Source organism: Colossoma macropomum, unplaced genomic scaffold, assembly GCF_904425465.1.
Source record: "Colossoma macropomum unplaced genomic scaffold, Colossoma_macropomum, whole genome shotgun sequence".
Lineage (NCBI taxonomy): Eukaryota > Metazoa > Chordata > Actinopteri > Characiformes > Serrasalmidae > Colossoma > Colossoma macropomum.
This window is the reverse complement of record NW_023494787.1, coordinates 40,563,222-40,586,020: the sequence shown is the minus strand read 5'-3', so window position 1 is coordinate 40,586,020 and position 22,799 is coordinate 40,563,222. Positions and strand designations below refer to the sequence as shown.

General features: G+C 40.5%; 1 protein-coding gene across 1 annotated transcript in view; it reads right to left on the bottom strand.

Annotated features, from left to right (window-relative positions):
* tanc2a (tetratricopeptide repeat, ankyrin repeat and coiled-coil containing 2a) overlaps window positions 1-22,799 on the bottom strand; it is a 222,248-nt gene that overhangs the window by 158,927 nt on the left and 40,522 nt on the right. The window contains exon 2 of the mRNA XM_036567368.1: window positions 13,266-13,392. The gene's annotated coding sequence lies outside the window, so the exon portion shown is untranslated. The remainder of the gene's footprint in view (window positions 1-13,265; window positions 13,393-22,799) is intronic.

The following is a 22,799-nucleotide window of genomic DNA, read 5'->3' as shown; positions in this document are numbered from 1 at the left end:
CCCAATCCCATTTCTTATTTTTACCCATACCTCTTGTTTTCGAGTGTCACTTTGCCCTTTGGAACCGAGTTATAACAGTTAGCGGGTGAAATCTTCCCCTACGAAATGGGACAATCCTCAAATAACGAAGAACATTACTTCACTAACAGGCTACTAGTGCTGCTCTGTAGGAGACCCTGCTAGTCTGCAGTGACAGCAGAGGTGGGTAAAGTTCAGCAACCTCACTTACATTTAGAGCATCCCATGCCTTCAAAGATTCATTTATTATCACCCACCCTTAATTCTTTGGTGATATGAAGCTGAAGTCAGCTATTCGCCAGCTTTTGTTCAAATGTTCCCGCTCCTCCTTAAATAGTGCAGCAGTTACATTCTGCCGCTTCAAGGGTCAGTACTGCTGGACTATTTAAGGTGGAATAGGAAATTTAGCTAGCTAACTACCAAGACATTAGTATACTATTAGCGATTTTTTAATGCTTGTTACGAAGAAAAGGACCATAATACACTGAAATGACATTAAACTAAGATAATATAATGGCTACCGTATTTTCTAATGGATAAAATACTCACTGTGGATTTCTTTGGTCGCTTGCACAGCCATCTTACTGGTTTTCTTTTTTTTTTCTCATAACACTCTGTTTGGAGTGTGCCTCTGAAAAACCTCTGCGAAAAATCTCCTGAAAATGGATAACTTGTACTTAATGGCTGTTTTGACTGGAAACTAAATAAATGAAGGCGGTCTTTGACTTTTGCACTGTGCCATATTTTAACCTTTTTGAAAAGTTAAGCATGGTTTGTTATTGTTCAGTTAAGTCTATTTTTATTGCTTGGCCTTTTTAAAAAACTCTGATTACTTGATTAATCATCATAATAATTGGTAGATTACTCTATTACCAACATAATGCCAAGTACACAAGTAATTTACAGTCAAACAGTTAAAGTTTCCAAATGACCTCTGCCTGATCTCTTGGAAGAACATTCTGCCGTTCTTCAAAAATGCAGCCCTGCTTGTCTTCATGTAGGAACTACAGGGCAGTGAGAAATAAAAGAGGCCAATTATCCTGCCTATGCAGAACATGTCTCAGAACAAATCAGCAGCATTATCATTTTAACTCCAGGCACACCTAGTCTTGAAATCCCCTGAAGCGGTCACTGTGGTGCTCGAGTAAAAAGTGAAATGCAGTATTATTTTTTTATATTTCGACCATTAAACGCTAATGAAAAACTCGCCCGCTAGTCTGGAGAAAGGTCACCTCTAAGGACACAACTGGACGTCACCAGGCGTCCATGCTTTAGCTAACTGCTTCCTCATTAAGCAGAAACGCTTTAATAAAAAAAGGAGAGACAGAAAGTGGAGATAACGAGCAGGTCATATCAGACGCAGCTGTAGCAGAACTCACACCCCAGAGTCGCCATGGTGACAGCTGCCTGGTTGCATGCAAAGCGAGAAGTGGCAAGAGCGGACCCAGACGCTAACAGCCGCTGGCTAATTGGCATCAATAACTAACTGCCTTTAAAACTGTGAGAAATGGCTCTTTTTCCTTAGCATAGGCTGCTTTAAGAGTCCAGCAGTTAAAGGTGTGGGGCAATTAGCATGAAAAAACTATTTTCTGGCCAGTCACAGACCTGTTTATTGTGGTGTCTGACCATGTCTGTCCATGTTTCAGAAGGGGCTTTAGGTGTGTGATATGCAACACAACCCCCCGGTTAAAAGGACATTTGTTGTTGCGGTTGTTTGTGTGATTGTTGTTGGTTTAAGATGTGCTTATGTGTTGACTGTGTTTTATCGTGTTGAGCTGTGGGTTAGGTAGCATGGGTTTGTGTGTCCACCACACAGAGAAGCTGTATGGCTAGAAGTGACCTTCCCCACTATTCCGGCTGCTATTCAATGGCTTTTTCTGCTTTGTTCAATAAAAGAGCATTTCGTTACGTGATGTTTAAAGAAAAAGGCAGTTTGATACAGTTGGTCAGTCTGTATTTTGTACAGGAAATATGCTAGTTAGCTACCCTAATAGCTAATGAGCTGAAGGTTCATGAAGTTGTAAATGAATGTGATCTGTTACTCACTAAAACTTCAGCTACATTACCTATTGTGCTAGCTAGTTAGTTACTGTTTAGATTGCTATCTGGTATCCAAACTAAATGCTGGCCAACCATTTCAAGTTGTTTCGCCTCTTTCCTTTAAATATTGCATTAACTGAATTCTGGCCATCGGAGTGAAGGTTCGTTAGAGTCTAAGTTGAGTCAAGAGTCAGTTAAGGGGGAGCCCAAGTCGTGAGCTAGTCAACAATCGACTCGAGTCCCCATCCAAACACAAGGAGGGGAGCGTGACTGGAATTTTTGAGGGCCTGTATGCCAATATTCACATTTTCATCCTCTATTTAACATACGTGCTCGCTTGCCTCAGAGGTTATTTCATTTTCGTGGTTTGGTCATGCTAGAGGTCCTTCTAGCACTCACTGGCAGACAATTAGCCACGACTTAGCAGCTATTACACAATTATATCACCACAAATATGCACTCTATAGTGCAATACTGGGTTGCTGGGGAATAGTTAGCCATTACAAAATAGTCATTTTGCTCCCTTCTCTGAAACGATGCCAGATCATGTCCTCTGCACGATCTGTGTTTACTTTATTTTCATGTTCACCCTGCGATCATGTGATGTTCATGTGAACCCTGTGTTAGCATGATGAAAATAACAGTACTGAATTACTGAAAGTGAATAAAATGAGCTCTGATGAAGCTTATTTTGTCACCTCATATAACTATACCAAAACACATTGCTTGTTGAAAAAAATATTCCTTCAGGTTCAAATCTGATTGTGTCTTTTTTGTGTCGTTTGTGGCTAAAATTTCAGAAATCTTTAGTCTCAAGTCTAAGTCGAGATACGAGTCAGTAAAGCGTGGACTCGAGTCCCCATCTCTAACAGCAACAACATATTTCAAAAAAGCCATCTCCAAACACAAGGACAGGAGCGTTACTGGAATTTATGATGGCCTGTATTTAAAAATGATTATAACCTACATCATAGCTTGCCTTAGAGGTTATTTTTGTGGTTTGGTCATTCTAAGGGTCCTTCTAGCACTCACTAGCAGGCAATTAGCCATGACTTAGCAGCTATTACACAATTATATGACCACAGATATGCACTCTACAGTGCAATACTGGGTTGCTGGGGAATAGCGAGCCTTTACAAAGTAGTCTTTTTGCCCCCTTCTCTGAAACGCTGCCAGATCATGTCCTCTGTATGCTGGCACCTCTCCAGAACAATGTGTGCATATAAGAAGCCAAGTTTTTTTTTCTTGTCTCTCAACAGCTGACTGAGTCGTCACAGTGAGGAACGCGTGCAGACAGAAGCTCATGCAGAGAGGCCAGTGTCCAGGGTCAAGGGGCAATTCAAACTGGGCAGTTTGTGCGGGGGACAGCAATGATGAGGTCAGTAAGAGAGTACTGCTGTGTTTAGACATTGGTGATATGCAGCCAAATAAATAAAATTCACACTACAAAGTAATCTGCATAAACCCTCAAGTTTTCGAGCTTCAACTGATTAAAGAGAAATTCCAGCACTTTTACAAAAATGCTGCAGAATTTAACTGTTGAGATGTAAACAAAGTCATTCAGAGTGGTTTGAGGTGAAATGGTTAATTGTGGAGAAAGTTCATTTTGACTCTCCAAAATCATCAGTAAACCTACAAATGTCTTCTGAGTTTTAATGTGTAATGTGGAAAATGGTACAACTGTAAATAAGTGCTCTTTTGAGAACTATTTTGCCTCACAACACCCGACATAAGCCATTAAAAGTACAGTTTAAGTCAAAAAGTAATCTCAAAACTATTGTAAAAAACAATGTGTCAGGCATCAGACAATGTATTCATAACCAGTTCATGTAACAACTCTCTCAGAAGGAGCTTTTCAGAGATGTTAAACACTTCAGACATCTGGTTCCTGCCATCACCATTGTGAACATTTCTGACTTGGTAAGTATCTCTAGAATGGAGTATTTCTCATCAAACCACTCTGAATGACTCAACAATTTAATTATGCAGAAATGTTGAAATATCGGTGGATTTCCCCTGTACCCCTCTTAGGTCCACTATGATGGAAATGACTTATTAAAAACAAGCAGAAAAATTTCATGGAAAATGCAGCTTCTAAACAGTCAATCTGTACCATATGTGTGTTTGTAAGTATAAGAAGAGATATTTTGATATGATTTGAATTTGAAAGGTTAGTGTTTTGTGTACTGTCTTTATATTTCCGCTACCTTTTGGTCAGTTTTAACATGAAAATAAGCAAAAAAATCAGATAAGCAGACTCAAACCTGTCAATACAGAATTTAAAAGTAATGCATTATGTATTTAATCATATAATTACATAATGACAATAACTGTGTAATTTAAACTGAACATAAAGCAAAATGACAATATTAAGGGCTAAATAGAAGACAGTACTTGGAAGAGGTGTTTTTTTTTTTTATTAATCCACATTAATACTGATGTCTGTTGCACCTAAAGACCATGTGATTAACTAAACACTGCAAGATTTAAACTATGCAGTCAGTTCACTAAATAAATCCAACTCAACGTTGACCAACTGATCAACAGTTCAGATCTGAAATACGAAAAAGTGATTTCCAGTAGCATCATTAACAGCACTCAACGACCGGCAGCCACTGTATTAATGGAGCGGACCATTAACTTAAAGTCCTAAAGCTCAATATCATCATCTACGTGACTGCATTGCAACTAAGATGTCCGCCATTCATCCTGTCCATTCCATGTGCCAAGGAGGGCTGGTGTAAGCAATACACAGATCTAATAGAATGCTCCTACAAAGTGGTCTCTAAGCAAAGGAAATAACAAAGTCCACACAAAGGAAGAAATAAATAGAAGAGGACAGGCCTTCGTATTCCGTAAGCTATGCTGTTTATAGAACTGCAACAGTCCTTTACTGCGGAGACTGCTGTCCAAGTGTGAATTCCATTATGTATGAGCATTCACCAGGAACATCCTCCAATCAAAGAACCCCCATTAAGCGCGGATTTTTGCCAAGCCAACCACCAGTCAGACCACAGAGACACTGCTGAGGAGCTGGCAAAAGGCAACCACAACAAGGCTGGTGGAAATGCAACGGAGCGCGGCTCGGACCCCCACAGCGACATCGCCCACTCCCAGCTCCTCTAGAGTCTATAACCAGCTCCCAAACAAATCTGCTTCTCCATAAACAACATTGTGTTTACTGTTCGCTGTTTACAGAGCAGCAGATAAAAGTGCTTGAGTTGAGCCAGGCTCCAGTGCCCCTTGATTTCTGAAGCCCCACTCACTCACTGAAGGGCCACTGAGAATACGGCTGAGCAACAAAGCGGCCGTTTCAGCATGGCCTAAACTCCTAAAGGTATTCCTGACCACATCAAAGCACAGTGCTATAAAGAATCTTTAAATGTCACAATATTTAGGGCTTGACCGATATGAACATTTTGTGGGTGATATCGATACTGATTTCAATGGGCTAAAAATTCTGGGTGATGTCATTTTAAAATTATACTTACGATTTTTATAATCCAATAGTTCTGGTTAAAGGGGCTTCACTGGCAGATACAACTGTCAGTTCTCAGTTGTCACATTTCTTAAACTTACATAAACAGCAGAAACTCAGTCTTGAATAAAATCATAGCACTGGAGGCGGCGCTATAATTATTTGGGTTTTTTTTTTCTTATTTTTCATTAATGTCATAACTACTGGTTTTAAAGTTAATGCATTAATAGTGTATTAACACATTTTGCTAGTTTGACCCTTCGAACTATCCGTAGCTCCACCCTGAAGCCCAGTTGTTTGCAGGCTGTGTGTAACTATGACTCTGATTGTGGCCCTCTATTTCAAATATAGCTTTTAAATGGCGAGTTGATGGAACATTCAAAACAAGACGTGACGTAGCAACACTTGTGATAAATCAAAACTTGGAACCTGTGTTGACCTTATTTTCATGTTCACTCTGCGTTTATGTGATTTTCATGTGAACTCAATGAAAACAATAGTACTGAATTAAAATGCACTGCTTGTTAAATAGGAAAAAATTCTTTAGGTTCAAATTTTAGCAAATAAGACTAACGTGATTAACTATGATTAACTACACAAAGAATACAATTAACCCCAATTAATTGTGCTAACAATTTGACAGCCCCAGCTATAACATGCTAAAGCTTTGGTTACATTTTACAAGATTTTGTAATTTTAACTATGATGGTGCTTTATGTTCTGATTTATCAGCTTACTTTGTGCTGCTGTTATATACTTAAAGTATGAGTGTCTCATATTGGGCTCCCCAGTGGAACAGCTATCAAAGGTTTTGCCCTATTGCCGGGAGATACCAAGCTCTAATTCCCACAATGCCACAACCAGAAAAGTCGCTAATTGTCAGAGTTGTAACCTGCAATAACTGTGGGTCCTCAATATCAGCCGATATTACTGGCCAACCGATATATCAGTCAGGCAATAATGATATTGATTAACGCTGATTTCATATAAAGTTTGTCTTAAATTGTGATTTTCATGTCTGAGCATCAAAAGAATATGTACACATTTGAGTGCTAATAAGTCAGACATATTCAGTGAGAGAGCCCGACATGGTATGACACCTTGGTGGAAGACAGAAACACCAGGTGATTCAACTGAGTAAAATCTGTTAGTGATTATTTATCTCATGCTCCAGTACATCAGAAAATCAATGTATTCAATTTCCCCTCTTATCTCAAAGGCAGTCGATCAGCCAAGACATATATTTGAAGGTTGTTTTAGTTCTGCTCTAGAGTGACGAGGCTAATGTAGCTGAAAGCATCATCCAAACAGCATGTCTAAATCATCACACACTTGCACCCAACCATGTTGGGGTGTTATGCCACTTCTAAACAGACTTGCCTATGTGGTTTCAGACATTGTATAAGACATCTATTAAATGTTATCTTCACAAATGGACAAAAGTACATCATATAGCTAAGAACAGTAGTAGCAGGAGTCATAAAGCATAAATTTTGCCTGTAATTTTCCGTTTTCATAGGTAATCATTTTTCAGTGTGTAAATGTAATGCCACACTATTCCTTAAATGCTCTGGGTATCAGACCAGCACATCCTGCGCTGGCAAATATCTGCATAATTGAATTATTAAGATGTAAACAAAGACATTCAGAGTTATTGAGAGCCATCTGACGTGAAAGGCTCCATTCTAGAGAAACTTAGAGGTAGTTAGAATTGTTCACAGTGGTGGTGACAGGAACCAGACATCTGAAGAGTTTAATGCCTCCAAAAGCTCCCACCACTGTAAACAACATGTGAATTAGCATGTTTCTCGACAATGAACCCTTTGACATCACATCACACCACCTAAATGGCTTACATTTCAACAATTGATTTATGCAAAAAATCTGAAAAGACTGGTGGAATTCCAGATGCAAGGCCACAAAATGATGCTCCATTCCAGTCCTTGACGCTTCCAGGTACCGCATGCTTTCTATTTGGATTTAAGGGCCAAATCTGAGTCAGAAAATCATGCTGGGATAAAATGTCATCAGCTACACTTATCAATTTGATACAGTCTAGGCTTTTCCACATAAAGGCATTTCAACATACACGATTATGAAGCAATCAATCCAAAGATATGAGCCTGCTAAAAAGACTACAGTAGATAAATCAGCATCCGAAGAGCAAAATGAGCTCTTTGTGGGAAGAGGAAAAAAGATGGGATCACTCCATTCTCAAAGCTGTAATGGCTCACAGTGACTGGTGTCCAAAAATATGGAGACAATTAAAGGCAGCAGACAGTTGAAACAGATGTCTTGACTTAAATAGCTCAGGGTAGATTTGTGACTCCATCACAGGTGGTGTGTCTGTCATGGCTGAGTGGCTGAGTGGAAGAGGGACGTCCAAAAATGAGACGTCGAGTATGTTCCACATGGCTAAATTTTCTCAGCGAACACATGGCAGTGATATCTGCATCTGCATGCTATCAAGGGACAGCATTACCAAAGCTATTAGGCATTAGCCTACCACTGAGGTCGTTATAAAGCACGACTACAACTTTCAGAGAAGAGCTTCCTTAACCCATCAAGAGCCGAAGATCATTGCAAGATGGCGGCGTATCACTTGGAGCATTGCAGTAGTTGAGATTTTCATAATTACTGATTCCCTTCCCTTGGGAAATTGGACACAGGCCGCCTGACCGGTGATTGTCTTCAATGGATGCTTGCTGATTTAGTTTTCCACTGAGAATGCCTTCAAGAACAGATCTAAATGAAACAAGTTAAGAACAGATGTCGGATGGCATGGTCAATATAATGGTATTTTATCGGAATCATGAATTATGCAATTAGTTCCAAAAGCACAATCTGACTGGTTAAAAAGCGCTGTACCCTATAAAATGCCCTGAAGCTACATGAAGTCACTGTCCTCACACAACCATCCATCACAACTTTACAGGAGATGGCAAAAATGTTCTTAGAGGGCCCATATCCTACTTTTTTACCCTGAGATCCAAGTATAACATTTGTGTGGTTTTATGTACCAAAAATGTCATAACCTATTTTTACATGACCATTTTCCAACCTCTCGTTATCCGCCAGAATCAAGCAGATTGTCTTTGTCACTCTGCCTTTAAAACTGATGTTTTAATGAGATCTCTTCTGATTGGCTGCCGTGTATTATGCCTCATTTAAAAAGCAGTCTAGGCTGAAACACTCCTTATAACTTTAGCGTGAACAGGCGGGGCTAAATGTATATAGGCTGACAAATGTACATGATAAGACTTTTCATGAAAACAGTCCAAAAACAGCTTGTTTTTGCAGCTTAGGTTCCACATACGGACTGTATAGACTGAGGAGGAATGATAAGTTAAGAAACTTTAACATACTACTTGTGTTAGAGTGTTTAAAGAGTCTTTTTTTTAGTACAGCAGCTGCCCTCTACATTGTGTGCACATTTTGTGATAAACAGACCAACAAAAATGCTCCAAAATGACTTATAAATATAATCTTGACCCGACAGCTTAAGAACATTTTTGCCTTCTCCTGTAAAGTTATCATTTTGGAGATACATGGTTTTGTTATGACTGTGACTGTATGTAAGATCAATGTATTTCTTCGGATAGAAGCAGCTTGTCTGTGTGATCTACGTCCCCAACTGCACTGCAGTGGGCTTAGTCCTTTCCCCAGCTGCTTTTTCTACAATAAATCCTGCATTTAAAACCAAGCCATACAGCTTCTCCACCAGTTTTATCACCCCGTATACACACATACACATATACAGACACACAGACACTCGAGGGAAGCGCAGATTATCTTATTTACTCCGTCTTGTGGAAATGCCACTCGTTAAAAGGCGGCCAAATTCAATTCCCTGAAAAAGTCCCTCTCCGGTTTGGTCCCAAACTCTTTGATGCCCGCTCCGCTGTGACTGCAGCTCGCCACAAATAGCAAATAAGATTTTTTTGTAAAACACGACTCAGCAGGCCATTGGGCACAGCGTTTATTCCAGTGTATTTCTGTCTCCACATGACATCCCCTGCAATAACCACTCTGAGGACATTTCTCTCTCTCTCTCTCTCTCTCTCTCTCTCTCTCTCTCTCTCTCTCTCTCTCTCTCTTTCTCTCTCTCTCTCACTCCATTCATTCCACTTTAAGGCAAGCAGAATCTTCCCTTGACAACCAGAGTCAACAAAAAGGAAAAAAGGGGGGGATATATTGGCCGCTTCTTTCTTAATTGCCTCCCCCTGCACCCACCCTGTTTTTGAGCAGATCAAAGGTAATAATCCCCCATAATCCTTGGCTGTGCTCTTCCTGTTGTTATGGTCATTACGAGTGACTGAGGCTGCCTGTCACCTCTCGTGTTGTTGCTAAGCTAACGCTATTGTTGTAGAAAAATAAATAAATAAATAAATACATTTAAAAAAAACCAACACCACACTGGCTCAATTTCACAGTCAAACGCCTATTTCATGGATGGACAGCCACAAGGATAATTAGACGAGCCCGGAGCGAATGCTGCAATGACGCACTGCTTCGACAGAAAATGAGGCCGCAGTTTTTAGCTAAATGAAAAGAGCCAACTAAAGTCACTACCCAGACTTCAACCACACCAACCCTCTACATGCATAACCCATTTACAAAAGAGAGCAGAGTTTACAACAAGAAGACGCCAGGGCTGCACAATATATGGTTTGGTAATCGTTATCATGATCTCAGCCTTTGCAACACCAATATCGCAGAAGATTACTATATGCTAATGAGCACTCTAACCTATCACAGTATTGTTTACTGTTCTATGAGCATCTTGACTAATCGCTAATCCATATTAGTGGCTTTCTGGGTGTTTTGATGAATTAATCGCTGTGTTTTTTGTTTTTTTTTTTACAATAATGAAAACTTGATGTAGCAAATTATTAACCCCCCCTCGGAATGTGACTCCTTCTTTAAGAGATTATCAGTGATATATTGGCATGATTTCCAGTGCTGTGGTGATGTGTGACAGGCCGGAAATTACAGAGGAGAACCACAGATGGTCAGTACTGCACCAGGGGCGCTCAAGAGCGATGAATTTTGTAGAATCCAGTGCAACCCACAAGCTCTATTCCCAAGGTGAGACAGAGCCTCATCTCGCTGGAACAGATCTTGGACAATTGCGGAGTTGATGTAACATTTCCACACCAAAGGGGACTTGCGCAGTACGAAGGCAAAGGGACAGGGGCTCAAGCCCCACCCCAGGTCTATCCATGCATGTGTACGTACCTCAATCACAGTAACTAGCACAATACTTGTACTTTGTCTACACTATGCAGGCCCACATTCAGATATGATAATATGATTTGTGAGCTCCATGTCACAATCTAATGGTCAATATGGCTTCATTGCAAGGATTAGGCCGAAGTATCTGCAGATGTTCACACTTTTACAAACAGTGAAACACTACAACACAGGAAACAACCTCCAAACTGAACATTCATTAGCCTACCTTAACCTGAAGTCTTGAAAAGGTTTATGATGTACACACTTCAATCCCTCATAACCTTTTCAATTATCCCTTAAAGCTAAAGCAAACTCCGTCCTGCAGTATTAAAGCATGTGCTATTGAATAGGTGCAAGAGCTTTCCTCTAACACAGATGGAACTAGCATATCCCCCCCTCAAGCTGCTTTGCCAAAGTTTTTCTGTCTTGGGAACCATAACCATTTGATGGCTGCACTCAGAATGAATTGTTTGGAACAGAGTGAATGCAGATTTATACAGCTCCTAGAGAGTATGGCTGGGTCCGCTCCAAATGGACAGGAATGAGCGCTACAGCACGGCATTACACAGCTTTCCACTTAAAAATTTTACTCCATGGATTTTATGGAGCCCAGATGATTTTGATGCACAACACTTTTTAGAGCCTCCTAGGCTTGACACTCACCGAAAAGCCATGAATGGGTCTAACCACATGCCACAGTAATGCAGCCACCCGCTGAGACAAAATAATACAGTTATCACTGTAATAGCCATTCAGGTTTCTCTGTTACAGGTTATACAATGTCATATTCAAAACATAGTAACAAGTTATACCATGGTATGTTCAAAATGTAGTACCAAGTTATATCATGTTATGATCAAAATACAGTTGCAAGTTATACGATGTTACGTCCAAAATGTGGTACTAAGATGTACTTATGGTCTCATGTATGTCATGGTCAAAATTTATTAACATATTGTTCCATGATATGGACAAAATATGGTGATAAGTTGTACCATGTTATGTTCAAAATAGAGTACCAAGTTTATACTGTGCTATGGTCAAAATATGGGACTAGGCCATATAATCTAATAAACATAGTATCAGGATATATCATATTATGGCTAAACTACAGCTACTATTGAACAACATGACTGAATATAACATCTCTTGTTTAGCTTGTTTTTAATCATTTTTTATTTAGCAATGTTCCCCAACTTCAGTCATTGCCCCCTCTTCCTACACTGGACAGTTTCATGTTTACCCTGCTCTAACACCTGATTCAGCTCATGAAGGGCTTAATAATTACCTAATGATATGACTCAGGTGTGTTAGAGTGGATAAAATACAATACTGACAGGTCTGCACTCTGGGACCTGCTAAAATAGCAGACATGCATCTCACTGTTTAGACAAACACTAATTCTAACCATATAATAAGGTCAAATTCTTGTTGCACAAAAAACTTCAATATGACATTACAAGTCAAAGGAAGTCCATCAGTTGGTTAACAGGCTGGACACAGACCTGTCTTTAAATTACATTCAACTAAGTGCCTATTATCATCATGACTGTTTCCTTGCTCTTGTACTATGTATAATGTAACTCACTTTAACCCTAACCATAACCCTAAACCCCAGGCCTGGTTCTAATTCTAACCATAGCACTACTGTGACCTGTTTTTACTAATAATTTGAGAATCTGTAGACCATCTATAGATGACTATTCAAATTACATGGGACCTGGAGTTGATATGCTTGTGTGGTTGTGTAATGCTGTTTAAAAGTATGCATTACTTTTTTTTCTTTGAAAATGTGGATTTCCAAACTCATCTTAGTACCTGTTTGCTTAAAGGAATAGTTTTCCACTTACCCCAGATGTAGCCGATCGGTCCAACATGTTTGGAGTTTCTGTAAAGCTACATCTCCAAAAAGTCTCTCAATTGGCATCCAGCTCTTCTTTAAGGTCACACAGACTTGCAGAAGTGGTTTAGAGAACAGCGGAACAGAACTTACTGTGGAACAGAACTTACTATAAACTACAAAAATAAACATAACTTCACTGCTATAGGCAGTCTGTGTGACCTTAACGAAGACCTGGATGTGTTTTGAGGGGGTTGAAAGAAGTTTTAGTGATGTATTTTGCAGAAATTATTTGGGCTATACGTTACTGAGTTTTAGTGTTTGTCAGCTTCGCTGCTCCAGTTCTAAACTAAAGAAGCAAAGTGTGCAAACATAGGTAGCTTGACAACATCTGAGGTAACAGGAAAACTGTGTAAATTAGATTTTTCACCAAACTCTTCCTTGATACAGGGCTTCCAAATGTGCCCGTGTACTTTGTAATGCAACAATGAAATAAATTGTGTAATATCTTCATTTTTAACTAAGCTTTTTACTGAGCTGTATATGGAAATATGTCAAACAAAATGATGACAATAATTACAGTGTAAATTTCCAACTTCCAAGCTGTCCATCAGACACGGTTTTTGAGATCAGATAAGGAAAAAAGTGCCTCACCATGAGTGACGAGCAGGGGGTCTCAGGAGAGAACAGGACACAGCAGTAGGCGGTAGTGCGTGGAACCTTTCACTTGTGGCCAGAAGCCCAACTCCCATCTCCTAAACACTTCACCCTGGATAGCTCTCTGTGGGGGAAACACACAGAAAAATAAAGCATTAAGGAGAGTATGATCACCAGAAGATCAGTCACTATGCCCAAGAAACCCATTACTAACAAGCCGAGTGAACTAAAGTCAGATGTTAAAGGCAAGGCCTACACAGCATATCTCTCAGGAGACTGGAGTCAGTTCCATTCAGCGTGGCTCTCCAGAGAGGCCAGCTTGTGTGTAAATAGAAGGAGGCAGATGCTGGAAGGTTACGTGAGCACCATGTAAGATACACCTACGGATTAATTAACACGTGAGGCGAAACATTAACACATGTCAACACACATGAGGCTGGAGCTGCGGATGCATGACACAAGCCCCTCATATCTCTACTGAGGCAAGAAAAAACAGGGACAAAGAGGAACAGAGAGCAAAGCAAAGAATACAAAGAAAGAAACAGAGCAAGAGGAGGAAAGCATAGGAGTAATAAAGGGGAGAGCGCAGGCATAAGAAAAAAACTGACTTTGAAATTAGTATAGGGCTATAGGTTTAATTTTTAAGGGATAGCACTAGCAGCTCAAAGAGGCTGCCTTCTGAGCTTACACTACAGCTAACCGGTACAATGCTGGATGCTGATGAGGACTCATCATCTTCTATTCAAGATCTCCTCAATGGACAATGTGTCAACATGTTAGTTAGACATACATTTCCCTCTTTCTGAACCTACATAACGTCAGCTAGAGTAGTCAGAAGCTAGAGAGGTTAAAAGTGCAAGATCATAAAACTTTCCAGTCCTGTTACTAGCCTTGTCACAATTATTACATAATCGTCTAATCGCAACTATTTGAGTTGACTGCATTTATTTAAACTGACTGCAACCGTTTTCAGCCGATAGATGTCACATATTATGCTGCAACAAACAAAATGTAAATTGAGTGTGTTGGGTTGAGGCAAATAAATGTAAATAAAAGAAAGCAGTAAATGCATTTGTAAAGACTCATTATGGGACGTGTGAACTTCTAATGTGGTGCTAGGTACTGTTTATGTAGCCATGTAACTAATTCTAAATTGTCATGCTCAGAAAAGGAATGTAGCTTTTCATAACTATACACATAATTCTGAGTAATAGTAGACATTTAGTGTACAGACTATCATTTTAAAAGTAAACATAGCTACGAAGCAAGTGGCTAATCTTACTTGGCTGCTTTAGGCTTGCATATTAATAGTTGCATACAATTAACAAAAAAAGATCAATTGTTAATTGCAATTAATTATATGACAATCATCGGCTAAAATGTCATGATTGTGACAGCCCTACTTTTTAAGATATAACATTGCATCTCATTTTGAATTGCTTGCTTATATCTCTTCTCCATCTTCCCTTGATTAAAACATAACAAACATCCAAATAGTGATTTCAGCATTTGAATACTGGTTAATCTAGAGATCAGGTACCCGTGCACTTCACGACTCAGCACTCCTAAAAGTAAAATACTACTCGTTACTTGCTACTGATGACTATCTTTTATGATTTTAAGCTGCCTAACTTGCTACAAAACAAAGAAACGGAAGCTCAGCTATGTTTCCACTGTTAAATTGGTGCTGTGAATAAGAAACACAATACATTTCACACATGTATCAGACTGTGTTTTAAATTTTTGAGTAATCATTTTAAGCAAAACTTACTTAAGCAAAAATGACTCAAAATACCCATCACTATTAGAAATCAAGAGACACAGAACAAGAAAGCAAAAGGCTGCCAAATCCCATCAAAGACACTGGAATGGTAGGGGATAGACTCAGAGCAATGCTCTGCTGTCAGAATCATTTCACTCTGCTATGGCCCCAATCCATTTACTCTCGTCCAGCTCATTCTTCACTGCCTTTTCTCTTTCTGAGCACACTGTGACCTGTAGCGTGGCTACTTGGTCTGTCAGAGGTTCTGGGGAGCCAGCAGTAGCAGGCAAGGAAAGTTTGAAGGTTTCTAAACGGCCCTGCTGTGAAGGTAACAGCTGGCCCCAAGACTGTAATGAAAAAAGAATACTGATCTACATGAATAGTGTCTATAGTGGAAACACCTGCCTTGACAAAAGCAAGGCATGGAGTCACTAACCAGAACACTACAGAGTTACTAAATAACACTCTATATTCTGTGGAGAGCAGGCTAACCACCATTAAAGCTTACAGACCTTTATTAAGGCCTTTCCACTTCTGCATTATAAACCATTAAAACTAAATCATGTATTACAGTCGTACTCCCAGATTCAGCTGCTGAAATACAGCACTCAAACAATGCTGTGCACTACACTAAGCACACACACACAACCAGAACTTAAAAATTCAAAATACTTTGATGACAGAAGAAAATGGTCTACACTGACATTCTGACATACAGTGAGCCCAATATGTCTAGGTTCACATTATAAACCTGCACCTCTTTAACTCAATGTTCCCAAGTTCACTTCAGATTTAAAAGCCTGATGTTTACCTGCAAAGACAAAAATGGACCAAATCCTGTCTACCTGATGAAAATGATGGTCAAAACCCGATCCACATCGAAAACCTTTTGTTTTAAATACGACTTATGACCAGCAATCCTTCAAGACACGTGGAAGACGAGTATCAAGACTGTTCCCTGCCCTGGTGGTGGAATGAACTTCTACTGGGTGTCCAAACAACAGAGGCCATCAAACGCCCATCTTTACAAAAAGCACTTAATCGAACAAAGTAATTTCATGCTTATTAAAAAGTCTTAAAAAGTATTTTCATTTATGAGACGTCTTACTTCTGTCTTATTACTGACTCGTTTCTGGCAGTTTCTTAGCTCAAGGCTATTTCTGTACATTCCCTGAGTGGACAATAAAGCACCTTTGTAAGTCATTCTGCATAAGAGCATCTGCTAAATGCCATAAATGTAAACGTAATGTAAGCAGCAATGCTCTAACAACAACAGAGAATTTTGTCCTGGTGGCGAAAGATTTGTTTTTACATAAATATCACAATTTGAAAGAGTTGCCATTTTAATTATAGTCTATATTTTCAAAAACGTTGTCTTGACATGCTTCAAGTAGGGAAATTTAACCTAATAAAGACATTTTATCACAGTATATAACTGCTTCAGTCATTCCGCAACGTAACGTAAGCACCAGCTTTCTGAAATATACTAGGTGCTATTACGATTGCAAGTTATTGATGTGTGAACTGCATTTTATATGACTTAATAAGCTGACACATTAGAATTTGCACGATAAAACTCTGCAGATGGACATTCACTGAGCACCACAATAATCAGGATGTTTTATTATGTTTCAGTGAGTGTGGGCAAATGGATTTTGGTCCGTATCCCCAAGCCCAGCTTCACTAATGGTTAAGGCAACTGTCCATAGACTGAACATTAGACTAAAATATGGTGTGACTCAGTTAGCAGATAAGTTACAGGCAGAAACTGCTCAGTGCAGGCGCGTTTCATGTTGAGTGGGTGTTTCTGAGTGCTGACTGAGTTGAACATATTGTTCGGTACAGGCAGACACTTTGCCAGAATGCTTTGAGTCAGGGGATATCAGGGGGAAGAAGAGAAAGAAAGACAGACAGAAGGAATGACAGACTGACTTCGCTGTTGGGATTCAGAGCACTAAAAGGTACACAGTGTTCCAATTTCATACAGAAGAGGATCCCTTTCTGTCCACACTTCAATACTCAGCAACTAAACCATCACAATCTCACATTTAGAAAAAAAAACACATTCAAGACACATAACACTGTTCACAGGCACACTTGCACACACTCACACCCTCCCAGACACAGAGGCAATATCTAAACCCTGTTCCTCCTCTGAGCAGCCCCCATGCTGTCATGATAAGGAGTGACTTTAATCCTTGCCATCCCAGTCACCCACTATCAGGTAATTCACAAGGGTGATCTGAGGGTCTACTGTGAGAGATGTAGTAGGGTTTATCTGGGTCACCACATCATACAGCTCTTTTTACAGAGCTTTGGAAGAAATCGTCTCGCCTGTTTCCTTTTGGCTGTTATTAGAGACTTTAAAGAAGCAGTGTGTAAGATTTGGGAGATCTATCAGCAGAAATGGAATACAGTATACAAAACTATGTTTTCATTAGTGTATAATCACCTGTAACTACAAATTGTTGAGTTTTCATAAGCTTAGAATGAGCCCTTCATATCTACATAGAAGCGGGTCCTCTTCCAACACAGGCCACCATGCATGTTGCTACAGTAGCACAGAGCGGACAAACCAAACACTGGCTCTAGAGAGTGTTTTTACATTGAAGCAGCAGCTTGAACTTGTCAGTGCTACAGCACTGGCTGGAAGATGTAGAAAAAAAGAACAATCCTATTTTTTTATCCTATTAATTGGTAGCTCTGTACATAAAACTCCAGGTAGGATATTTTGTTAGCTTAAATTTTCTCATCAAAAATACTACAGGCATTACAAATATGAGGCTGAAGTCTGCTTTTTATTCGCCAGCTTCTTGTTTGAATATTCCACCTTAAATGAAGCAGCAGTTACATTCTGGCACTGACACTGAGCCTTTTATTCGCCAGCTTCTTGTTTGAACATTCCCATTCCACCTTAAATGGTGCAGCAGTTAAATAAACACAGAACGTAACTGCAGGATCAAGGTGGATTGGGAAAATTCAAACAAGAAGCTGGCGAATTTCCTTAGAAAATGTTACCAGCATTAAAAGAACAGTTAGGATATTTTAATAGCCTAAATCACCTAATTGGGGGGGTGTGTGTGGGGGGGGGGTAGTGTTATTAAGCGGATTCTCTAATGAATTAACATTAAAATCACATTAAAACGAGTTACTATGCTGAACTATTCATATGCGCATGCTTGGTAGGATAAACTGTTAGAGCCCTGGTTCTGGCTAACCATTTTGTGTTGTGAGAAGTTGGAGAACCCAAATTTTGATGGAGGATCATACTTATTATTTAGCACAAGAAAGACCAAGGGAGGTTGAAGCCTTGCTGCCAAAAAACACATAGAAGCGAAACGAAATCGAAGCAATGGCAACGGCGACAGCAGAAAACATGACAGCCACCATAGATTTTTTGAAAGGGAGGGGTGTTGGGGGGTATCCGTTGATTGCAATCTGCAACCTCACTGGCAGAGGTTACACATTGCTCCTATTAGCATCAACAACTGGAGGGAAGGCTATGATGTTCAGAAATATATCTGCGCTACCTTTGCAGCTGCGGAAACCAAAGTCACTAAGCAGCTCTAAAACAATGGAGGAACAGTGTCTTTGCGCACTTGATGACACATCTTCATAAAAATGTAAAAATCAATTAAACTAGCCAGTGTTTTTGAACATTTTGCACCGAACCCATTGAATCTAATGTTTTAGTGACTAGATTCTGCCCTAGTTGGAAAGCAGGCTAAGGCCAGCATGAAATCAAATGAAATATGCACATGTGCAGAACACCACAGTTTTTATTTGGCTACTGTAGCCATCCCTGTCGTAGTTGCAGTCTTTATTTGCTATAAAGATTATGCTACACTCACTTGCATGACCCCAGCTACTAACCATGAGATCAACCTACAAGACACATAACTAAAGCTGTGGGTGACCCTGAATCATGACTTCATTCGCAAGCCAGTTTTTTGCTACTGTTGCCTTCTGTGAACAGGTGTAATCTCTGGAGGTGACCAAGACTGTCCAATATTACAGTTTGGGATGTGTGGTGCACCAAGCCGTGGTTGAGCCATGGGTGAGTGGATGATTCAGCAAGCATCAAATGAACTTTCTTGACTCTGTTATATAGTGTTTAAGATTAAACTAAGCTAGGCATGTCCATTCCTGTTCCTCAAGATATACCACTATGAACGGTCAATTTCAATCCCTGATTAAACACACTTAGCCCTAGTATTTAGATGTTCATGATGACCTCATTTTGATAGACGGATATTAGATTAGGACTGAATGTACGTGCATGAGGGCAGGTCTCCAAGAGAGAGTCTTCGATCTGTATCTAAATGAGAGAACAGATCTCCAGAACCTAAATCCCTGCATGAAGGCCAGCTGAATCTAAACCCCTGTATGACCATAGATGTCCAAAAGCTGGGTTACATTCAAACCCCTACATGAGGATAACTCTTCAGAAGCATGGTCAAGCACTGCTGTGCTGAGGTTAAGTTTGCACTTACATTTAAGCTTAGTCATACGTCATTCCTGAAATTATCTGCCATAAATGGTGACACTACAGTCAGTCATGTTTGGAATAACCCTCATAACTTCCAACTCCAGCTAATACTCCTCGTTTTTACATTAACATTACGAAATGGCTGATGTGTTGCCTGTCCCTCCGAGTCAGTTGTAGAGAGTGGGCAGATGGATGGAAGGATAGATAGATGGAGAGGTTATTCACTCAGTCTAAGGGCAACGCTTGACTCCCACACACTTGGGCTGTGTATGGGGCTACACAGCACGTAGGCTGAGGGAAAGGGAGCTGTGTGACGTATGCATAAGTCACCAGCCACTGCAAACAAAACTGCTGTACAAAACTGCATAAAACTGGAGAGCAGCATATGGATGGAGCTAACCAGATTTGGCCAGTTAGAGAACTAAGAGCTTGGGTGGATGATAAAAAGACTAATGACAAAAGGAGGGGCTGGAGAACGAAGAATAAGAAAAGGGGAAAGCAAATAAAAGGGAGACGTTGGCTCAGACAGGCTCAAACTTGCAGGCTGAGCATATGAACCAAAGCGCAGTTTATAGCTAATGAAGGTGTCCAGAACACATAAAACTCCTGTTTCGTACTGGCTTAAACTCAGAAAAACATCAAGAAAGCCTATAATAACTTGTGTACATGGTTTCTTCCATAAAATACAATGCAAGTAGGTGTTGTATGTAACAGGAAATGGATCACATCATTAAGCTATAAGGTACAAGCTAAGATCCTATCATGCAAGATCCCTATTGGTCATGCTCTCACAAAGATAACAGGTGGGTCCCGAGGACGTCTGATGGAGTAAAGGAAGTAACTCCAGGGCCTTTGGAACAAAAGTGTTGTGCTGTAAGAATGGCCTTCCTGACACTGCAGGCTTTGTTTGAGCCCTCCATTGGGACAAGCCAAAATGAGGTGTAATGGCATGCAACAATGCAGATAATGAGGGCCAGCAGGCCAGGGGCTCTCAATGGCTGCCTTGTGAACGGCCATGAATAGGTCCTATCTCAAGCGTTGACTCTACAAAGGACACAGACACGTGTCCCCGTGCTCTCTCCAGCCAAAATCAAGAGACGGCAGATAATGAACAGACGCGTCATCCTTGCCCTTCTATTCTTCTCCAGTCTTGTGGTTTGAATTAAGGGCGGTTGCCTTTCTCCTCTCCAGGCTCTCTTTGTGTGAGGGAGAAGTTTCCTTCAAAAAGCTTTAGAAAGCTGTGGGTCCTTGACAGAAAAGGCCACATAATGTCATTTTGGTCAGAGATACTTAGGGGAAAAAAGTAATCAGGTGGCATTGGTATTGGCGCGGTATTCATCTCTTGGTCACAAACACCAAAAACTGACAGCGGTCCAGCAATTCTAGCCATGTGTCAAGCTACTTTTATCACTGCATGAGCGATCGAAGAATGGATGACCCCAATTCCTCAGGGATATAGCTGTGGGGGTGGTCAAAGGCAAGGGGGTTATTCCATGGAAGGGGGATCATTGTAGTCTAGACAAACTCGCTGGCCAGGGCTGAGGATATGGGAGGGAGGGGAAAGGGGAAAGGGGGATTCAGGCAAACCATCTGCCCCCAGTACAGATAAATCTTGATTACAAGACCACAGGAAGGAGTGGGGGGGTGGGTGGCAGGGTTGGATCCAGTGGCAACATATCCTCTGCCGGATGGTCTTAGAGCCTGACAAAAGATTTGACAAGCTCAGAGAGCTTTCTACAGTCTGATCTGCCATTCTGAAACCAGTTTCCATGGTCCTAATGACAAACTGATGAATATGGCAATAGCGTGGGACCAGTTTGCCCCGAAGCTAGTTACATTTATCATACCATTATGTAAAGAAAGAAGCATCCCATTCATAGTGAGATCACCCAAGTGTCAGAGGGTTGCTGCTTCAGCGCTGGGTTCTGACCAAAGGAATAAGACAAATTAATAACAACTTGATATATCGCTGCTGTTGGAACAAAACGCCATATCTCCAGAATGGTATATTTACAGGAGAAGGCAAAAACATGCTTTACTTTTAATGTAAGTCAATGGAACCAGACTTCTTTTCCAAGTAATTTTGGGCCATTTCTTTTAGTCCATTCATTGCATAATTTACACACAAAGTAAAGGGCAACAGGCATTTTCAAAGTCTGTAAAAAAACTGAAAAACAACAAAAATGGAGATACAAGGTTTGGCCCGACAGCAGTGATATACTGCTCATTATTTCAATTAACAGTGTAAGCAAAACTAGCAAATCACATTCCTTTAAACTGAGAAAATGTCTCAAATTGCAAAGCTTATCACAAACACTCAAAAACCACAAGAAACCACAAGCCTGCCCATAAGCACAACATAACCACATCCATCAAAATAGCATTCATCCTTCAGCATTTTGGCATTTTGACAGTAGAACCCTGTGCTTTCAAATGAACTGTCTGTCAGATTTAAAACACTAAGCCACAGAAGCACCGTAGAAAAATATAATTTCTCTTTTCATAAAGGTCAATACAGTCATATTCCCTCTCTGTGACAAACAGCAAAATGGCAGCCAGCCTCTGAGAGACAGCAAGATTCTGAAGAAACACACCGTGAAACAGGAAAAAAAAAAGAGACTTCCCCCCCCCCTCCTAGCAGACTATTCAGAATCTACAGTCCGTGAAGCTAGTTACATTTGTCATCCTACCATGTTAAAAAAACAGCATCTCATTTGTTGCTCAATGACCAAATCCACACACACAATGCTAGGGCATCATTCCTCATTCCCTTAAAAGGATCTTGATCTGCTCTTTCTCCTCCTAGGCTCCTGCTGTGCTGAAGCTCGAGGGTTTAGCGAGGTTAACACCCCAGGCCAGCAGGGCAGAGCGGCAGGCGAGAGACTGGCCAACAGCCTGCCCCCTCAAGCCCCCGCAATTGGCCTCTAGTCAGGGCCTGTCACTGCTACACACTGAAGCTAGGCCAAAGAGCGTCAAGGGAAACTGAAATGCCGTTGAGTGACTCTCCTGCCTTCTTAGAATTTTAAAGCAGACCGAACATAGAGCCTTGAGGGACTCCAGGATAAAGTGTCCATCATGAGGATCCCCACTGGGCCACAACGTCTGGCAGAGGCATGTTTAATCCAGGCATTTCCCAGCGGGAGGTATTTGTACTCAGGGTTTACGCCATGCTCAGCCCTGCCTTTTGTACCTGTTTCCCAGGTCTTGCAGCAGAATGATATTATGATGCATTATCCATGTGCACAATGCAAGTCGAGACAAAGAGTTTCGTCAGTAGCAG